A 7554-nucleotide genomic window follows, 5' to 3' on the forward strand; every position below is an offset into this window, starting at 1 on the left:
TAAAGGCCCTTGGTTTTGAATTAAAAGCAATAAATGGCTGTGAGCATCAGCTGAATAGCCATTAAGATATAAGGTGGTACTGAAAAAGTACAGATTTACATGAAGATATTCAGAAAAATACTGAAAATGTGTGCTTTTTGAACTACAAGGGGAATTTATTACATTGCAACCAAACTGGCCGGTGTTTGCACTTCACCATTACTACCAGCTGCATAAATTATTTTGCTAATAGATTTCATTAATTTATTATGTTTTCTGAGTCTCCCAATATAGATAAACCCTACCTCAGATAGTGAGATTTAACTGTATTTTCTATACACCATCAAGCTGTTCTGTTCAGATTATGTGCACAGAGGAGATCCCTGTTCAGTAGAAGACACCTTCAAGTCAGCTCACAACAATTAGAGACAATTTCCATGGAGGACACGGAAGGGGATTCCTTGTGCTTTGGAATGCAAATGATGCTTAGAAAGTCTGTTATTATCCTGATGCTTAGCAGAGCTATTAATTGCATGGAAAAACTTGCTTCTCAGGCCCAAATATGTATTTAAAATGAGATAGGAGAAAAAAATATATTTTAAATTAGATAGTCATGAAGGAGAGCAGCAGCACTCTTTCAGAACAAGGTCAGCCTTTACAAACCAGCTTTATTCCCACACCAACTAAATTGTACAAGAAGTAATTGGTAATTTTGGTAATTCCTTCAGGCACTGAAGTGGTTTTTTGCTATGTGGACTTCAGCATTTGGCACCAGTGCACTTCCCTTGTCAGAGTCTTCACAGCACAATTGCAAAATATGAACCAACAGCCCATAAAGCAAATCTAATTTCCGGGAAAACACTTAGCGCTTTAAACCATATTGCTTTAAAAAATATGTGTATTATTTCTTTAAAGCCTTCAATACACTAAAACATTGTGTTTGGGTGGAAAGAGTGTTTGTTTTCTTATTTTTTTTCTGAGTAGCTTGAGAACATGTTGGTAGACTGAATTCATCCAAACAAGATAAGCTGATCTCCAATCCACTTGAAGTCAATGGATTAAATTGAAGGAACGAATAAATCATTATGTCAAGGGAATGAATTAGCTTAAGCAATAATAAGAATAATAAGAATAAGCTTAAGCAAATCTTGGCCAGCCTGCAGCTAGAAAGAATGTGATTGTAACAGGAGTTTCGCTTGTTTACTAGTTGAAACAAGTTGAAATCAAGTATTGTGTATCTTAAAGAAATTTATTTCTGACTGATGCTCCAAGCCACCTAAGCAAGGCTGGCTAAAAGGAGAAGGGACAGTTCTGCAGCAGAAGCAAAGAACAGACCTGAGCTCCCCAAGAGGACACAACGATGAAGGAGATAAGATAAAGACCCAGAGGCTTCTGAAATCACAGAGAAACTGTGATTCCCCTAGGAGAGTGGGTGATAAACTATGATAACGAGTTCTCAGAAAAATAATGAATATGTAACGTGTTTACCCGGAATCTATGTGGATATGTGTGTTTAACAAGTATTTCCCAGAATCTATGTGAATATGTATGTTTAATCAAAATAAAAGTCATGTAACCAACCTCAATAGTTGGACACATTAGGTGGAATTATCCCCTGTGTACCCCTGTGCCAGTTAATGAAGAATACCTGCTTAATAATCAAATTGCCAGTGATTATTGAGCTTGGATTTTTCACAGCATCACATTTAAGCACATTTGGTGGGGGCTTGATCAACTTTATGGTGAAAGTTTGCAAAAGAAACCCCATCAAGTCATGCTGGCTTGGGAAGAGGTTCACCGAACGGCCAGAACATCATGATGCAACTCAGTTTAGTGATAACTGCCACTGCACTAGTTGTACCTGTATTAGCTCTAACAAACTTTTTTTTTTTCAACCCTTTTTCTCACCAATCTGTGATGGATTTAATCTGTTCCAACATTTCCAACATTCTCAACTATCCTAGAAAGTTTTTCTTTAATAGTAAATCCAATTTTTTTTATTTCTGCCTTTAAAATCTGTCGTTGTTTGCGTTGTTTTCAGGGAATGATGGATGCATAGGTCTAACATACTTGGGGGATGTTGCACTCATTTTTGCTACAGGAATCTCATCCACCAGTTATAGCATAATCTGATATATGAACCTGATTTCTTTCTTTGGAAAAGGTATTTCAGCATGTTTACTCCTGTGAAATAGTTGGCAGTTAGTTTAGCTGTTGTTTGAATTAGCTTGTTGAAAAATCCAAACAAAAGCTTATTGTTCAAAAAGAGCTGGAGGGGGATCAAGTGGCAGGGGGTTGTAAAAACTACCCTCAGAAGGATGTTATTACCTCATCACTGTGGCCATAAAGAAAAGCTTCTACCAGAAAAAAGTTTAACAAGTTCAATAAATGTTCAAAGAACCTCACAAAAGCTTCTCAGTTTTGAAACAACATGAGCTGGTTTTTGATGCATTATGTTTTGAGTGTGGTAAAAGAGAACTGCTGCAACACGAAGTCACGCTGTGTTCTTCCCAGGTTTCACAGGCAAGACGTTATTGGGCCAAGATAGTTTAGGATGAGGATGTTTTAAAAGGCCTCCTGGATATGGACTATGGGATTAAAGTCATGAGCTCCCACTGTGTTTACTCAGGGACATGTCTACATTAAACACATGAGGTTTTGACTTTGTGGGGACTGTATATGAGGTTTGAGAGAGGGAGTGCTTGCATCCTGCTTAATAAGGCTTGGCAAGGTGCTGGTTTGCCCTCTGAATTGCTGTTGCAACAGTTGGGGAAATGTTATTTTGGACCAGCTACAAAGTGAAGTTCGTAAGTGAACAAAGGCAGCTGAACCAATGTATTTAACAATACAATGAACTAAAAGGCAGAGCAGGAAAAATAAAAAGCTGGGGGGAGGAATTAATCAGCTTGGGATAAGGAATAGTATTTTCCAAGATTTATTTTCCCAGAGTTTTCGGCTGGTTATAGGAGAAGGCCATGTCAATACTCACTGCTTTGGGATTGCACGAGATATGAATATTACAGCTCTTGGCTTATGTACCACAATGGTGATCCTTCCACATACTGTCCTAGAGGTGTGCTGGTAAAAGTGGGCAACCTCGGAAAAGCCCTGTCCCAACAAACATGCTTTGTCTACTGTTGATGTTTCTTCTTGGACTGATGACAACATGTCTACATCGTCTGTGTTGTATTTTTTAATTATAGGAATTGGAAAATAAATCAGAAAAACTTATAAGATCATACATTGAGCTGAAGTGTTAGCCTCTGATAGCTTAAGCGTAGGGCACAGAAATAGCTCAAATGCTATTTTCCCTTGGGATCATTGTTCTTTAATATAAAATTTCAGTGTATCTAACTTTAAAGGAAGACACAGGAATGCTCTGAAAAAGGAACTGACAACAAGAAACTTCTTTACTCTGAAATTCTACAACTTCAGATCAGCCACTGGAGCATCTTTTATGTCAATGAGATTAAATCAGTTACAGCTTTCTGGTTGTTCACAGGACAGTGAATCTGCACAGGACCATCCACACCAAAGCAGCTTAGTGACCTTTTTGCATATGGGGCCCATCACACCTACCCACCTCAAAGTAGTGATCACCAGTCACTCACTCTCACCAAAGACTACATTGAGAGGTCAGGAAAATGAGCCAGAAGATGCTTTCTGATTTCAGTGGGCCATATATCAAGGTCAAAGGTTGTATCATAGAACCATAGAATCATAGAATGGTTTGGGTTGGAAGGGACCTTAAAAGATCATCCAGTTCCAACCCCCCTGCCATAGGCAGGGGACACCTCCCACTAGATCAGACTGGCCTTGAACAGTTGCAGGGATGGGACATCCACAACTTCCCTAGGCAACCTGTTCCAGTTCCTCACCAACCTCATTGTGGAGAATTTCCTCCTTGTGTCTAGTTTAAATCTTCCCCTCTCCAATTTATAGCCATTCCTCCTCGTCGTATCACTCCAAGCCTTTGTAAAAACTCCCTCCCCAGCTTTCTTTTGCACCCCCCTTCAGGTACTGGAAGGTCACTATAAGGTCTCCTTGACACCTTCTCTTCTCCAGGCTGAACAACCCCAACTCTCTCAGCCTGTCCTCGTATGGTAGGTGCTCCAGCCCTCGGATCATCTTTGTAGCCCTCCCCTGGACCCGTCCCAACAGCTCCATATTCTTCTTACGTTGAGGATTCCAGAACTGGACACAATACTCCAGATGAGGTCTCATAAGTGCAGAATAGAGGGGCAGAATCCTCTCCCTTGACCCGCTGGCCACGCTTCTTTTGATGCAGCCTGGGATACAGTTGGCCTTTTGGGCTGCAAGTGCACATTACTGGCTCACATCAAGCTTCTCATCAATCAGCACCTCCAAGTCCTTCTCTGCAGGGCTGCTCTCAATCATGCCATCCCCCATCCTGTATTGAAACTGCAGATTGCCCTGACCTAGGTGTAGGACTTTGCACTTGGCCTTGTTGAACCTCATGAGATTCACACAAGCCCATTTCTCCTGCTTGTCCAGGTCCCTCTAGCATGGCATATGCTATATGCTACTTCCTATCCCACCTGTTCATTGAACAAGACAAGTGTCAAGACATTCACCATCCAGTCACAAGGATAAACCTGTAGTCAGGATGGAGGTCGCTGGCTCTTCATGCTTTGTTTGCATTATGGACTTGAAGTGCAAAAGCTTGTCTGACAGCAGGGGAAACTGGCTATGCCTTGACAACAGCTATCAGTGTCTATGGCAAACTCTAGCCAGAGAAGTTAAAATTTGGAGAACTTAACTAGTTTCCGCAAAACTCATGCTGCTTAGGGTGGGAGAATAGAAATGAATGTTAGCCCTGCTCTTTCTGATGTCTGACTTGGAGAAGTTTATGACACTGGAATATTTGTATCAAGAAACCAACAATTAGAGAAGGTTTGGGATGACGTGCAACAGGAATATAAGGTCTTGGCACAGGGATTAATATTTAGCTTAGTCAAACACAATGGGAGGGCCATCCTGTACTGTGTAATCTTGATCAAAGCACAACAGAGAGCACAGAGCAAAGCCTGTAACTATCTGGGGAAAAACTCCCGGTGTATGAACAGCCAGCAAGGCTCAGATCTGGAAGCAACCAGGGAATAAGTAAATGATCACACCATGGAGACAGTTCAGATTCCCACCAGGCTTCTCTTATGGTCTTTTATAGCTTGTTAAAACATTCTCACGCCTAAGTCCCCCAGCCCAGAAGAATAAATGATAACCACAAAGTAAGGCAGAGTAAGCTCTGCATTGGTATTTTTCTTCCTGCCCTTTTAGCTGCAGAAGGTGGTCCCTAAAACCCCTGGCAGAAGTAGGCAGGAAATTGCTTATTTTTGTGATTATGAAGATTTTCCTTTAGAGAGAAAAACCTCCTTTAATTGAGCTGCTGCCAAATAGCACCATTTTCCTGAGGATCATTTTACAACATGAAGCTTAGAAGGATTTGCCCTGTAGAAATTCATTTGTTATTCCATGCGGCACCGCTGCTTAGGATAAGCTGACACAATATTGATCCCGAGGGTAACGCATCCATTCCTGATCTGTGCCTCCTCCTCCTCCAAGGCCGTTTCTCTCCGTGTTAGTGGCTCCAGTGGTTTCTCGGCATTGCTACCTGGCGCTTCCCCAAAATGCCTTTTATTTTTTCCTTATCATGGAGTTACTAACAGGCACCTCATGAGGGCAGCATGTCCTCTCTTTTTCTTTTTTTCCCACCTCTTTCGTTAGAGCCTGCTCTGCTACCTGTATGAATCAAAGCAAGCCGTATACTCACTACAGAAGGCATTATTCTGCTTATACTACTTTAATTAACGGAGTCTCAAAGCAAACTGGTGACATCCCACCTCATGACATGCTGGTGATACAGAAAATATCGCTGCCCTGCTTTGCAGAAAGGTGAAAAGCAGTTAAGTAAATACATGTAACATGCTTAGGGTGCCCCGTGGCTGGCATTCAAGGAGGGATAAAATAATTGCAGGTGGTCTGCACCCAGCTGCCGTGCTTTTTTCACATATTTAGTTATATACGCTTTTTGTTCCAGTTTTATTTGCTGGAGAGAGAGCTCTGATTTGAGATAAAGGGACAAAATAGGACAGAAACCATGTAAACACATGAGGAAGAAGAGGTGACACTGGAAAGTCTGCTCTTCCAGCCTGCTAGAAGGCACAAATAGGTACAAAAGCAGGTTGAAAGGCCCCCAGCTACTTTTCTCTCCTTTTTTAAGACAATTTTTTGAGCCAAATCCCAGCAACAAGGGAAAATAAATACATCTGTCAGGAAGGGGCAAATGAAACCAATACGCAGGGTAGTGCTAAACAGTTATTTCTTAAACTGGCAACCAGTCACAAGAGGGGACCCCAGGGATCGATATTGGGCCCAATGCTGTTTAATATCTTCGTGACCTTGATGTTGGGACCAAGAACGCCCTGATGAAGCTGGCAGATGACTCCAAGTTGAATGGGGAAGTTGACACTCCAGAGGGGAGAGAGACCCTCCAGGAAGAGCTGGACAGGGTGGAAGAGTGGGCTAGGAGGAACCTTATGAATGTCAATGAAGATAAGTGTAAGACCTTGCACTTGGGAATACATAACCCTGGAGTGCAGCTCAGACTGGGTTCCACCTGGCTGGAGAGCAGCTCTGTGGAGAAGGACCTGTGGGAGTCTTGGTGGACAATAGACTCAACACACGTTGAGTGAACAGTATGCATGCTGCAGCAGCAAAGGCGGCCAGCAGGATGCTGGAGTGCATCAAGAAGGGTATCACCCACAGAGATAAAGAAGTCATTATCCCAGTCTACTCAGCGCTTGTCAGGCCGCACCTGGATTGCTGCGTTCAGTTTTGGTCTCTGCCATACAAAAAGATGCAAGCAGGCAGGAGAGGGTCTAGAGAAGGGCCACTAAGATGATCACAGGGCTAGGAAACCTACCCTACAAAGTAGGGCTGGAAGAACTTAGGCTGTTCAGCCCCGAGAGAAGGAGGATTAGGGAAGACCTTATTACCACATACCAGTACATAAAGGGTGCCTACTAAGAGGGTAGAGACACTTTTTACAAAGAATCACATAAAAAAAAACAAGGGGTAATGGGTATAAGTTGCTCCTGGGGAGATTCCAAAAGAAAATTTTTCACCATGAGAACAGATAAACAGTGGAATAATCTCCCCAGGGAAGCAGTAGATCCTCTATACTGGACACTTTTAAGGCTTAGCTTAACAGGGTGCTGGGCCATCTCATTTAAATTATGCTAAAAAGGCTGAACCAAACGATTCTTTAGCTCCCTTCAAACCTGGCATTCTATAATTCTATGAAATAGCACAAGAAAACTGAAACCAGCAAAGGTTAGATAAAGTTTCATGAGGAGGAAGGGACAGATTTATCTGGATTCTTGCAGGTATGAGGGATGTTATGAGGACAAAGAGATCTTAAAGCACTGGCGAAGTGCAAATGCACTTAGTATCAAGCTAAACAACACCAGAGGAAGGGGAGGTTGCTGAGCTAAAGGCACGACAAATCCACACAAAAGCAGAGTTCCATTTTTCAAAGCTGTTCTTACAGTCTCT

The sequence above is a fragment of the Phaenicophaeus curvirostris genome, chromosome 1 (genome assembly GCF_032191515.1).
Source record: "Phaenicophaeus curvirostris isolate KB17595 chromosome 1, BPBGC_Pcur_1.0, whole genome shotgun sequence".
Classification (NCBI taxonomy): Eukaryota; Metazoa; Chordata; class Aves; order Cuculiformes; family Cuculidae; genus Phaenicophaeus; species Phaenicophaeus curvirostris.